Genomic DNA, 15,109 nt, shown 5'->3' on the forward strand with positions numbered 1-15,109 from the left:
TTGATGTAGTTTAACGAATTAAGTCACCAAGCAGCATGTCAGTATGGTCAAAGGCGCGCTACTCGAAAAAACAAAGATAATTATGATTCTTTTGTATTAATGTAAAAAATAAGCATTGTTTCCTTTTGGAGTAGGCACAGAATTCGGATGGTGCCTAAAATATGAACAAAGATAGAATTAAGACGCGCTTTGTGTTTAGGCGTAGGTGTGAAGGAATGGGAATGGTGTCGGTGTTGGCGTGGGCGGGGATCATGGTGGTGTTGTCACGGCGGTGGATGCTACCAGCACTATTTCTGTGGAGCTATCTAACAAATCAGGGCTTACAATTGATGACAACTGTCTTTACACAACAGTTACGCAAGTAACCACAACAGGCAGAAGGCTTAAGAAGACAAACTTGTTTCCAGATGCCAACAAACATAGTATTCATGGGAGACTAGGTTCGGGAAAATTGGTCCAAGTCGTTAAAAAAAACACATTACAAAATCTGTCTCTGTTTACTCACTTATTATGTATGTAAGCTCTATTACACAAGCTGCACAGTGCCAATGTCTCCGATTCAAATAGTGCACTAACCATGACAGCTGAATGTAGTCCTGTGTTCAAAACACAGGTCATAAATCAGGTGACTTTGAACAACTTTGGTTGCGGAGAATAGTTCATTATGTAACGATAGCATCGTCGTCATCATCATCATCATCATCATCATCATCATCATCATCATCATCGTCATATTCATTATACAAATTAAGATGAATCATTACAGCAAAGGGGGTTTGGGTGGTCCTGGCACAATCAGGCTGATTAGGCTCATCATCAGGTCAGGGCCACCACCATCATCATCATCATCATCATCATCATCATCATCATACAAATTAAGATGAATAAATACAGCAAAGGGGGTTTGGGTGATCCTGGCACAGTCAGGCTGGTTAGGTTCATCATCAGGTCAGGGCCATCATCATCATCATCATCATCATCATCATCATACAAATTAAGATGAATGAATACAGCAAAGGGGGTTTGGGTGATCCTGGCACAGTCAGGCTGATTAGGCTCATCATCAGGTCAGGGCCATCATCATCATCATCATCATCATCATCATACAAATTAAGATGAATAAATACAGCAAAGGGGTTTTGGGTGATCCTGGCACAGACAGGCTGATTAGGCTCATCATCAGGTCAGGGCCATCATCATCATCATCATCATCATCATCATACAAATTAAGATGAATAAATACAGCAAAGGGGTTTTGGGTGATCCTGGCACAGACAGGCTGATTAGGCTCATCATCAGGTCAGGGCCATCATCATCATCATCATCATCATCATACAAATTAAGATGAATAAATACAGCAAAGGGTGTTTGGGTGATCCTGGCACAGTCAGGCTGATTAGGCTCATCATCAGGTCAGGGCCCTTGTCCACTCTAAACGCAGCCCAGACAGCGAATGGAACTTCTCCCAGGAAGCGTTGCCTAGTCGAACTCACCCTGAACGTTTCGGAGAATGAGAAGACTCCCCAACACGGACGGATTCTGCATTACCCAGAATGACAGAAGGGATGGACTCCTGGCAAAAAAAACGGGTACTCTCCCAGTGTCAGTCAACAGAAATCGTTGACTTCAGAAAAGTCAGATTGAACAGCTTTTCGTCGACGGTCGGGGATTCAAAGCGTGCTTCACCATGACTGTGAAAACTATTCCAAACAGGATTGGGGCAAGTACAGATTCCTGCTTTACACCACTGCCGATGTCGAAAGCCTCAGAGGACGAGCTATCAAACTGCACGGCGCCTGTTATGCCAAGTGTGGAATGATAAGCCAATATTGGCACCAATGTCGAAGGTTCTTGTGAGGTGCTGCTTCTGCTACTCTCGTGGATCATTCTTTCCTGATTCCACACATATTCGGGAAGCACCCTATCAGCAAGTATCTGTAGTCTATCAGGACCACTCAAGCAAAGACCGTTCTTGCGATGCTTAGCAAAGAGAGGGTTTCTCGTCCCCCTCCTCCCCCCTTACTGGCAGACGCTAAATATGTATTCCATTCAGAGTCTCTCCATCTGCTTGCCTGTGTCATTGATCATTCTGCTCAGTGCAGGTTTCATGGGCACCATCTTGTTTTAAGTTGGACCGATGTCGTTCGTATTGCTTTTTCAGCAACTGGTCATTCACGGATGTTATTGCTGTTTTCTGTAATTTGTTTCCGTCTTTTCTTAGAGCTTGCTGGGTCTTTTGGTAGGGATAGCGTTTGAATTCTATTAGCATAGTCTCCCTTTCCTCAGGGACAATCGTCACGATATGGATGAAATATTGCCGATGTGACGTTAAACTCACTCACTCACTCACACAGGGACAAGGATGATCCTTCAGGAGTGGGCTTTAAGCCAATCCTTAGTTTTTCCCTGCTTCGAATTCTTCCCAAAGGTTTAGTGTGATTCAATGAGGACAGTGTCTCTCAGGTGGCCCAATCTTTGCTCTGCGTCTCCCTGTGGAGATACATACATGGAACCAGTCAAGACGTCTATAGGTCTGTGAGGTCTTGCTGACATCCATACGAGTCTTTCCCTCCAGTTTGTGGTGCATCCTTTTTGGTCGCCACATGATCTTGCAGCAGGCCAGGAATGATCGGCACTAAGGTACAAAAATGTGCTAAGCATGTTAACTGAGGTGGTGCTGTCTTGTGATGATCAGATCCAAATGGTGCCAGTGCTTTGACCGTGGTGTCTCCAGGATATCTTGTGCCGATTCTTAGTCTGGAGGAAGGAATCGGTACTGCACAGCCAGTGTCGTGTGCACAGCTCGAGCTGTCCATCTTCATTCATCTTGACAATTCCATATTGTCCCTGACAGCAGGGCCATGGTGCGTGGTCAGTGCCCACTTATTGAAGTCGCCGAGCAGTAGCAGCTGTTCTTTATCATTGACAATAGTCTGGAGCTGGTCTACTCGTCCTTTGTGTAGGAAGGATCAGAAATGTTTTCATTCTATTTCCCCCAGGCTCTACCTTTCTGAGCATGGAGTCTGTGCTTGCTGGTTTGATCAGCTCATGCAGCATGGTGATGGCCACTTGATGCCATCGCTGTTGATGACAGTGGTCTTGCGTACACCACTCATCTCCTGGAGGTCCACTGATAAAGCGGTCGTCGTGGTGCTAACATTCCAGCATCGCAGCCTAAGAGATGGCTTCTTGAGTTTCTTTCTTCCTTCTTCGTTGTCTCATCTGGTGCAACATTTTCAGTTGGCGGATCAGACTTGTCAGAGAACAATGCAGTGATCCGATCCCTTCCACCATCGGAAGCAGCTCCTGCAGCTGTAGTCTACGCCTATAAAGGTACACCTATCACAGGTAGACTCATGCTTCCTGGGTTTTGCCGTCACTCTGAGGCGATGCTGAAGTGCAGGGTGCAGACATGAGCAGCTTGATGACCATGCAACAGGTCCCCGCTCTCCATGTGTCACTGATAGATAGTTACAAGGGAAAGGCAAAATCCAATAACACTTGGTATCAGAGGTATCAGAGACGTCGCAAGAACTGCCTGAAGGGTTTGAAGACAACAGCATACTGCCTTAGGGACTCAAACTCCCGATTACCCTTAGCGTTTCCAATGAATGCGAACAGCCGCAAGACAGCGAGGGTTTTCAATGAGAGTGTTTCTTCTCGTAGAAGAGCAGCCAGCCAAGAATGCGAGACCCTTTTGCCCAAAGCATCTGGTTATGACGTGCCAGATTGCTGCTTATGTCCAATACCGCCCCGGCTTTGACAGCCTTGGTCAGGTCACGATTAAAAAAGAAATTGTAACTTAAACTTCGACTTCGTAATATATGAATACACACTGCAAGAAAAGGGTACATTATGTTTCCTAAAATGCGAGACATATGTGATTTAAAAAAAGTAAAAATAAGGGCTTGATTATAGTTTAAGAACCCCACCCCCAACCCCTTCTGAAAATCAAATCGTCGCTCCCTAATGTTGCAAGTTATGAAGAACAATGACTGTATTTTTTGTGAGCAGGAACTGAAATAACTACAATCAAACTAAACAAAACGTGTTCACGTTCCGAGGTGAGCAGGAACAATCAATAAAGCAACAACCACAAAACGAGCATAACGACGCTTAAACCTTAGTCCATTCAGCTAAACACAGCTACACGCCATCGAAAGACATGCATGAGTATACTGGCACAAGCCTTTTCCTACGAAAATGTTATTAACATTTCCAGCATGATTTCCTCATTATACATACGGTAACTAACTCTGACAGTAACAAACTGCACACGAAACGTACACAACTATGCATGGAAGGCTAACTATCTGGCAACCACACTACATTCATCCCTTAATCCGTAATGTTTTCCAAAGTTCATTCCCCTTCTGAAGCTGCACGATGCCCCAGTTATGTCATGAGGATGCTTGTTAGTGGTTGTTTATTATCTGTGCGCCCTGATGCTGCAGTTTGTTAGATGTGACGGTTAGCCGACTGTTCGGAGCCTCCCGTTACTCAGCGTCAATTTACGAGTACCATCTCACGAAGGCAGGTATCGATACCAAACGCCACACATTAATGTTACGACCGCCTCCGTGGTCTAGTGGAAGAGCGTCCGCCCAGAGAGAGGAAGGTTCGGGGTTCGATTCCCGGCCGCGCCTTACATCGTATCTCTTGTTCAACATTAAGCAGCTAAGTAAGGACTGGTCGGCTCGGAGGTAGTATACTGTGTCTGAGTGGGGTATTCGTATTCAACTGCGGCATGGGATCTCAGTGGGCTAGCACTATAAATCGGTATCACCCCGTACTAGTACAAGCAGCCACACACACACACACACACACACACACACACACACAATAATCCCCATATCACCTCACATTAATATGAATGTGGTTGAGTTCGAATCCCGGCCTGCTCTGATAATAATCTGCATCCCCCACATCGGATATCACTGAAATACTGTTCTGAGAGGCGTTAAACCAAAGTCACTGACTTAGTGTTAGTCTGACGTGTAAAGGTGTATGAAAAGTATCGGATTTCTGTCGGTAGGTATAAAAGATCTCAAGCCGCAGTTTCTTTAATTTTACTCAACTTTTCTTAGTGTTTTGTTTCTTTTCATTCTCGGGGACACGGGTGGCCCCGTCGTCTTAGACGCCGCGATTCGCTGTGCAGAGTTGCGTCCCATGGGCACGCCAGAAATCTATGATTGTGGGTTCGAATCCCGGTCCGCCCCGATTATGTTTCTAGGTTTGTCAGCACCATACCCGTGTTCGTGGGTTTCAACGAAGAGGTAAACGTCTGAGACCTGCATCACTTCGGGCTTTCCTCCCACAGTAAGCTGACACGCCGTGATATAACTGTAATTAAACGGCGTTAAACCCAACTCCCTTTTCATTCTCGGATTCAATACTAGTTTATCTCCTAACATAACATGTATCGAGTTTTCATATCGTACATTGTGTCTCGCCCTTACTATGGATATATGTTGCATATCGCGACATAGTGTACCGTACAATCCCTACTTAAAGTCACATAGTTTACAAATATTATCCTTTGTTTTTATATGAGAAAACATTTTCCAAGAATGATTTCTATCATTCAACGCAGATATTGTTATCATCAATACGTGTTCGTGATGTTCGAATAATTTTATTTTGATTATAATTATAAGATTGTTTGGGAGACGTTAAGTGTTCTGCATAAAAGTCGTCATGATAACACATTGTAGAATTAAACGTCTGCAACAGATTTGTTTGAAAGATCGCTTATGCTGTGTAGCTTCTATTCGGTTACCAGCAGCAACATCGGACTCGGTAGACACACACGACGTCAGTAAATCTGGAAGCTCTGACGTGAATAAATGTTTTGCATAATTTATAGGGTAATTAAAGGCGATAATTACAGGCAGGAATATCATGTATCACGTTTGTGATGACAATATTTCAGTTTAGAAGTTTCGCGAAATCCAATCCTCCCTTTTGTCCTATTCAGCGTAAATTAATGTCCAAATGACTGGTGAATTACCTTAACATGCGGTTTATATTCACATGTGTCTTACCAGGACCATCCTAGTATGTCAGAAGCCAGGCTTAAGGGTTAGCCCTTTGTATATGTCGTGTCGGGACTGCTGTTGAAATTGAATGTACCTTACTCATGCCATATACATATGGAATAAGTATTAGCATAATACTTTGTTATCTCTGGGACCACCGTCTTTTATTAATGAATTAGTATTTAATCTCCTTTTATGCCGACTTCATAAGAAGTTATATTCTTTTAAATTCAAATCATCAACGCAGGAGAATAATCAGTCTCGGTTATCTGCTGAAACAGGTTCCAATGGGCGTAAAAGGCAAAACTTGGAGTTTGAATGGAGTTTGAATGGATCACTGAAAATCAATGAGGTCACCAGGTAAAGGTAAGCATGTCCTTCTCTACCGGTAGCAACCGCCACTCACAATTAACATAAAAAACTATGGTCTATCGCCGTATCCAGCAAAACTCCTTTCATACGATGAAGGCATTTACGATGTTTAAAGCATTTGACATTTCCTTGTATAGCAGGGTTTTGGATGAATATTTCAAATTATATGTTTGCACTTGGTGGACAAAAGCTCGATTTAGAAACCTGGTTGTGAACAAGTCTCGTAATCATGGCCCAGGATTTTATCGATAAGAATAACCCCGAAAATTCTTGAAAAAATAATTATGCTTCAGACTGTTGTAAAACAAATGAAATTGCCACCATAAACCCCCCAACCCAGAATATGAAACGGCCTGTCCCTAAGATACGTGTTTACGTATGCAGCACCTCCCCCCCCCCCCCCCCCCCCCCCGCCCCCCCCCCCGAAAATAAATTGGTTATAAATACATAATCCTTAGCCAAATTAAATATTAACCTACTAATAATTCGCCTCTCCTGATCTATTCACACATGAAACGTGAAAACAGGATGTGTGCCATAGTCTCATTGGTTGGAAAACGTTGTAAAATGACATTCCAAGCAGGAAATTTTCCAGACTCAATACTGCGTAGGAGTCCTTTCTGTACAAATATAACTTCCTAGACATTGCAGTTTGTTTTCATTCTATACTCCAGGTCATTAATATTTCACAACAATTCCTCAGTTGATTTTACTCAGCATTCTGTAAACCAGGCAGCTCGGTTAATATGACGTCACAGACTGTTTAATTTCCATTTCATTCCAGAGCGACATCATTTACGCATACGATAGTTGCCACGGTTATATAATTAACCCTTACAGACACATGGCGAGAGGTATAGAGCTTGGTGTGATAATAACATTACTTACAACAATAAGTACCAAAATAACAGTCAAAATATCAATTAACTTGTTTTAAGAATAAGTCTATTTTTTATTTTTTTTATCGATTCTAAATTATCCGTACGTTTGCGTTGTCGCATTATGTGTATAATATCCTGGAGTTCGTTTACAAAATTATCAAAAACACATAAAATAGTAAATAAATAAATAGTAACTTTTATTACTCATGAGCGATAACTTTAGCTAATAATAATATGTAATTAAAGGTTTGAGATTGAGAAGTTTTCAGTTCGAACCCTGTGAAGACACGCTGGCAATAATTCTGTATTACTAAATCTGAATAAACAGCTTTTGAAATATCAAAAAATACATTCCAAAATATATTGAGGTTATAACAGTAAAATAAATTGTGTTGGGGTGTATCCACTTGACCACATTCTTCACAGATTAGATAACAGGTTGAAAGCGAATGCTGTGTATTAACAGTGGCTTATGCATTTCAAAATACCCATAAGAAACCTTCATGGTTTGTATCCCCTAAATGGTGTCAATATTTATCTTTTATGAGTTCTTCCTAAAAGCGTCACCAACCTTAGTCACTCAATCACTATCGCTAACTCTAAAGTAGTGAGAAAGTAGGCGTTACATTACTTCCAAGCTGCCATCAGTCGTTGAAGGTGAAATAGGTTTCCCTGTGACTATGGACACACGACTGCTTAAATGTGTCTAAGTGTTAAAGTGGGACCAAGCTGGCCAATTGCCTACTCCCACGCTATCCCTTATTCAGTACAGGACAGATGTGATGTGACTGGGGGATGAAAAAGGTTCATTACACTGACATGACCTTGTGGATTTGGAAAAAATAGTTTTACCAAAACACATACATATTATGTGGGGGTCTCACATCCTCTATTATCCACTGTCATGTCTCTATTCTATTTTGAAATATGCCCTGGACCTATTTGTTCATATAGCTTCGTTTTGGGACGGATTCAGCAGCGCGACTCTACAAATAGCCGACCAATCAAATTACTCACAGGAGCGAGAGAAATGTTGTGCTAGGACTGATGGGGGTGGTGACGTCACTTCTGAAACGAAGCCATTGGGCGAACAGGTCACGGATATTTATCACAACTGTTTGGAGATGTAATACACTTTAAAATCGAGGACATGGGTCTCAAGAAATGAGAAAAATATCTTCCTTTTGAGAACAAAAATTATTGTCGACAGCGAAATGCTTAAATATTAGATCGTATTTAACAAGAAAGTCTCAAATTGCCTCATATTTACAGTACCGAAATGGAAAATTCGTGCAAACTAATAAAGGAAGTCCCGTGAAAGGCCAGTTTAGAATTGATCTTCGGCAACCCATGCTTGTCGTAAAAAGCGACTAACGGGGTCGCGTTGTCAGTCTTGTTGACTTGGTTGATGCATATTATCGTATTCAAAATTCGTAGAACGATGCTCATGATATCAGTCACTTGATTGTCTGGTCGATTATTTACAGTCCGGAGCTGTATGATGCATGTCATCGACCCAAATTGCGTGGATCGATGCTCTTGATGTCAATCAGTGGATTGTCTGGTCCTGACTCGATTATTTACAGACAGCCGTCATATAGCTGGAATATTGCTGCGTTAAAAAACAAACAAAAACATACCATAATTAAGTAAAGTTATTTGAAGTATTTTTCACCACAATTTCATAGTAATTCATAGACACATGCTTATGATATGGTCGGAATCGTGCAATGAACTCTGAACATAATGGGGGCGAACCGGGATCCAAACCTACAATCATAGGTTTCTAGTGTGCCCAAGGGACGTAACTCTGCACAGCGAATCGTGGCGCCATAGACGACGGGGCCACCCGTGCCCCCTTTGCCGTTAAAAAATAAATTTTGTTATTACACTACGTATGAACCACATTCATCTGACCCTTCAGTGTCAACACAAGCTTAGTTGCCGTGAACGTGTGTTGCCAGGGGCTACATACATGAAATGAGCCCAGAATGATAGGGAAGGGAACCTAGCGATTCTGTGAATTGCAACATAAGTAAACGTATTCATTGAGTGTCATGATGATGGAAATTGTCTCTCTGAGTACCTGATTAAACGCTAACACTGATTGTAGGAGTCGGTGAAATTGGTCCATGTGGGTACAAATTGCCCATCAGATAGTCAGTTAATCGCGTGACATTTCCCACCGCGCCAGAAGCACTACCTTGGAGGTAAAGGACGCCGTTTGAGTGGACCCTTGTCTTTCCTAGTCTACCAAATCACTAGTGTGATGGGGAACAAAACTATCCCCGATTAAGGTAGAAATGTTCAAAGCTGAGGTAAATGACAAAGTGTGTTCACTTTTTTATTACAATCGATCGTTCTGTTTGAAGGTGACTGTAGGAATTGGCAGAATACAGGATGACTAACAATATGTCCATTATATGTTTATCGATTTGTAACTTAAAGTCTTTATGTTCATGTGTAGTCGGAAGTAATGCATGTCGAACTGGTATCCGATGCTACTATTCAATTGATTACATGGCCGTTATTGAGGCTGATAATAAAGTACAATACTCCCACACACATTTCACAGTAAAACTCTATATCCACCGCCGGACAAAAGAAACCGCCTCCGTGGTTTTCTAGTAGAGCGTCCGCCCGGAGAGGGGGGGTCCGGGGTTCGATCCCCGGCTGCGTCATACCATAATACGTTAAAACATGGTACTTGTTGTTACCCTCTCTGGCGCTCGGCATAAAGGGGCTAAAACAAGGACTGGTCGGCTCGGAGTCTGTATATTGTGTCTGAGTGGGGTATTCATGTGAAACTGAGGCATGGTATCTCAGCTAGCACTATACATCAGGCTGTGTAAACAGGCTGCATACGCATGGAATATAAATTATCAGAGATTTAAACTTTACAAGTTATGACGAAATAGTCTAATACTACTATTTGGGGGTTTCTGCAGAAATAATAATCATTTTAATGATAGTCATCATCATCAAAACGAAGATTTCGTTCGTCTGTAGATGAGATATGTTTTGCTTAAAATATCGCAGATGGACAGCTCCTCATATTGAAAAGTCCGAATCCCTTGAGCTCTTTTTAGAGCAATACCTCCGTGTACAGGTCGTGAAGACAGTAGCCATATGTTATCGGAAATCGGATTAAAAGATTTCCCTGTTTGACAGAAACCTTTGTCAGCAGAAACCAAAAGAAGATTAACAGTTTGATTTGCTGGAGATGTGGCATATATACATTATTATCATTTTCTTCACCTCGTCTCAAATCAGATCAAAGCTCTGTTCAAAATTCAAAACGTTTTGGTGAATACAATAGCAAGTCTCTGATTCTATTTAAATGATTGGTATTAATCCCCGTGCCAAATATTTCCGTCAGGATATTAGAGGAAAATTGTTAATCAGGCTGATGCGTATTTTGTTTCAAATTACTGAATAGTGGGCAAAGGGAATTAGGTGATGAATTTAGATTTCTACCCCGGAGAGTTCGGTCAGTTGGTTCAGAAATTAATTGCCAAGAACAGACGCAGCTGATAATTGGTGTGTCATCTTCCCTGTTTCAGCATTGACTATAACTAATGCTTGATGGTCTAGAATAACCTCAGAAAGAATATGCTTAATACAGAGATAAAGACATGAACTTACAAAATGTTAATTTAAAGAATTAGAGAATACATTTACGAAAAAAACTTTCTGTGAAATAAAAACGATAAAAAAATCCATATTTATGTTCACAAAAAGGTGAGCGTATCCTGCCTCACCGGTGGCATCCGTCACAAACACATGCAAAGGCAAGTCAATTGTTCACCTGAAAAAAACCATGGGAACATATGGTACAAGTCAATATAGGGAATTGCATAGGACATCATATTTGTTACTGATGAGTCAGATTTGAAATGATTCTCCACTTGCCAACCTTAAAACATAATGAAAAACTTTACTGAGGCCTTGGATGGTGTAACCTTGGTGAAATTACTTCTGTGCAAGAGTTGGTAGAAAGAGCATGCTCGATTGTACCTCAAAGTTATGAAATGAAGATATCAAGGGCTGGGGCTGCAGGAATACTGCTCGACATAAAGGGAAAGTTGACTATTGGAAAGTTGAAGTCATCCCTCTTGCAATACAGTCTTGTGGAGAGTGTCTCGTCACTCTGACACTTTATGCACAGGTCTAAATATGAAACACACGAAACAGTCTCACTGGTCTCCTTTACTTCTAGCTCTGGAAGGTAAATCAGTGGAAGGGAATTGTCTGCTTGATGGTTATGGAACGATATCAGATCATCGATATTCCTGGAACTTAAGTAAACATTCTTGGCCAAATTACCTTGTTTTGACTTTGCCAATCTGAGGAGAAATTCTGATTCCTATGCACAAGGAAAAGGATCAGCAAGAAGGGGAGCACAATTGGTGCCCATGGGGATGCCTACTTGTTCCATAAATATCTCACTTCCAAATTTTACATATACATGTATGTTATCAATGAGGAAGTCCAGCATTTCACATATTGTTTTCGCAGTTAACTTCAGATGGCATTTACTTTCATTTTTGACAAAATGACCTGAACCTTTGGAAACAGATATGTAACTATATGTATGGTCACCACGTTTTGTAACAAAAGCCCCATGGATCAAGGTTGGCTGGTTGGTTTGTTGTTTTACGCCGCACTCAGCAATATTCCAGCTATATGACGGCGGTCTGTAAATAATCGAGTCTGGGCCACACAATCCAGTGATTAATATCATGAGCATCGATCTGCGCAATTGGGATACGATGACATGCATCAACCAAGTCAGCGAGCCTGACCACCCGATCCCGTTAGTCGCCTTTTTCGACAAGCATAGTCGCCTTTTACAGCAAGCATTGGTTGCTGAAGACATATTCTACCCCGGATCTTCACAGGTCCCATGGATCAAGGAATGAAGCTTTCCCTTAACATTGTCATGTGGGATAGTGGTGTACATAGTTATAGTAATAATATGTTAGTAATACTTCAAGCATATCCTTTAAGCTTTTGAGAATCCACATGGATTTAATTTCGCTTTTCTCAATTTTTTTCGTGAATTTAAAGATAGTCTTTCCTTGATTGCATTAAAATTATGGATAATCTTTGAGACAGAGATTTTGTGGTGCATTTGCTGGACCCAGCAACATCTCTCTCTTTGTACGTATTTTTATGGTACTGTGGAATCCAGTACAAAAGAGGAATGGACATGTCTTCAGGTTTAGAGTCAAGTCAAACGTTGACAGTACTGATGCATGCTTTTGGCAGATTGCTAACTCATTTAACATACTGGTCTTATATGAAGCATTTATTTGATATGTCACTTGCACCAAGTTCTTTGATGAAGCAATACTTGTAGTGGTGCTTACATATAAAGGAATCCGTTTCGTTGGAAGTCAGTCCATGTAAGTCATCATATCATGTGCTAGTAAGAACACAGACACATCTCGTCGCCATACGACCGATAATGTGGTCTAGTGGTAGAGCGTCCGCCTGAAGAGCGGAAGGTCGGGGGTTCGATCCAAAAGACAACAGATGGTACTTGTTGTTACCCTGTCTGGCGCTCGGCATTAAGGGGCTAAAACAACGGCCTCAGCCATGCAGACAATAACCTGTCTCATATTAGCAAATTTTTATAACGGAAGAACATCGTCGAGGGCAAATTTAATATAACTAGATTTCGTATAACTGTGCCTATTTTTGACCACAATGGATTGATGTATTCTATTTGTGTGAAGATAAATGAATAATACTCCTCGCGCACTGATTAGTAATGTGACCACTGGTGACCTTTCATATAGATCCGAGAAATTAAACTTGTGGTGTAGTATTGCCTTGTGTGGTGCCAAGATTTAATCATGCCAAGACAACGACCTTGACATTCAATCTCAAATAATCATTCTGTATTTATGATGTTAGAAGTAACTGTATATGATTCCAAATATGCGTAGTGAAGTGTGACAGTGAAAGGTTGTACATGCTGCAGAGGTTGTTGTTTGTTGTTTAACGCCACCCTCAACAATATTCCAGCTAAATGACGGCGATCTGTAAATAGTCGAGTCTGAACCAGACAATCCAGTGATTGACATCATGAACATCGATCCACGCATTTGGGATACGATGACATGCATCAAACAAGTCAGTGAGTCTGACCACTTGATCCTGTTAGCCACCTCTTACGACAAGCATGGGTTGTTGAAGACCACTTCTAACCCGGATTGTCATTATGGGTGCTGTTGAGGTTTAGTCAGATCATCTCTCAAACAACAACAACAACAGCATTTCCCTAAAGACAGTCCATGTCCGCAGTTGCTGAATATAAATACAAGCTTCATTAACCAGGTTTCTGCTGCGTATAAAACTTGGATTTCTGTTCCGAATGACCAAATGATGCAAATATACGTCTGAGTCGAGGTTCCCAGGGCTATTTCAAGTCTATTCACCCCGGTCATAGAGGGCAGATCCTGTTGGTTATCGCCATGCCACGACTGCGATGTTCAAGGCTAGAGCCGGTGGGCTTTATGTAACAGGTAATTGAGTGGGCGTGCAGTTTGCAGTATGATTAGCTAGTCACATGGTTCGTGGCAAGGTAATTAGGACAATTCCCACATCTACAACCCCCCCCCCCCCCCCCCCCCCCCCCAACACACACACACACACCCGGGAATATTGCTCATAAAACCATTCACTGATTTGCCAGATCGACTCTGTTATTTATTGACCACTGTCATATAGCTGGTCCCAAACCAGCTGTTGGTCCCACATACTCCACAGATGGTTAGAGTATGTCCCATATAGTCTGCAGCTGGTTAGAGGGTATCCCATATACTCTACAGTTGGTTAGAGTTTGTCTCATATACTCTACAGTTGGTTAGTGCATGTCCCATATACTCTACAGTTGGTTAGAGTATGTCCCATATAGTCTGCAGTTGGTTAGAGTATGTCCCATATACTCTACAGTTGGTTAGAGTTTGTCTCATATACTCTGCAGTTGGTTAGTGCATGTCCAATATACTCTACAGTTGGTTAGAGTATGTCCCATATAGTCTGCAGTTGGTTAGAGTATGTCCCATATAGTCTGCAGTTGGTTAGAGTTTGTCCCATATACTCTGCAGTTGGTTAGTGCATGTCCCATATACTCTACAGTTGATTGGAGTATGTCCCATATTTTCTACAGTTGGTTAGATTATGACCCATATTCTCTACCGATGGTTAGAGTAGGTCCCATATTCTCTACAGTTGGTCCAATATTATCTACAGTTGGTTAGAATTGTTCCCATATACTCTACAGTTGGTTTGAGTATGTCCTATATTCTCTACAGTTGGTTTGAGTATGTCCCATATTCTTTACAGTTGGTTAGAGTATGTCTCATATTCTCTCCAGTTGGTTAGAGTATGTCCCATATTATCTACAGTTGGTTAGAATTGGTCCCATATACTCTACAGTTGGTTAGAGTATGTCCCATATACTCTACAGTTGGTTAGATTATGTCCCATATTCTCTACAGTTGGTTAGAGTATGTCCCATATTCTCTACAGTTGGTCCCATATTATCTACAGTTGGTAAGAATTGGTCCCATATACTCTACAGTTGGTTAGAGTATGTCCCATATTCTCTCCAGCTGGTTAGATTATGTCCCATATTCTCTACAGTTGGTTAGAGTATGTCCCATATACTCTACAGTTGGTTAGAGAGACACCTACTCATCATTCAGGGGATTGTGTTGAGGCACCCTTTTCATCATTCAGGGGATTGTGTTGAGGCACGCTACTCATCATTCGGGGGATTGTGTTGGTGCATCCTTGTCATCATTT

This window comes from Haliotis cracherodii, unplaced genomic scaffold, assembly GCF_022045235.1.
Source record: "Haliotis cracherodii isolate W230 unplaced genomic scaffold, xgHalCrac1.p SCAF_3, whole genome shotgun sequence".
In the NCBI taxonomy this organism is placed as follows: domain Eukaryota; kingdom Metazoa; phylum Mollusca; class Gastropoda; order Lepetellida; family Haliotidae; genus Haliotis; species Haliotis cracherodii.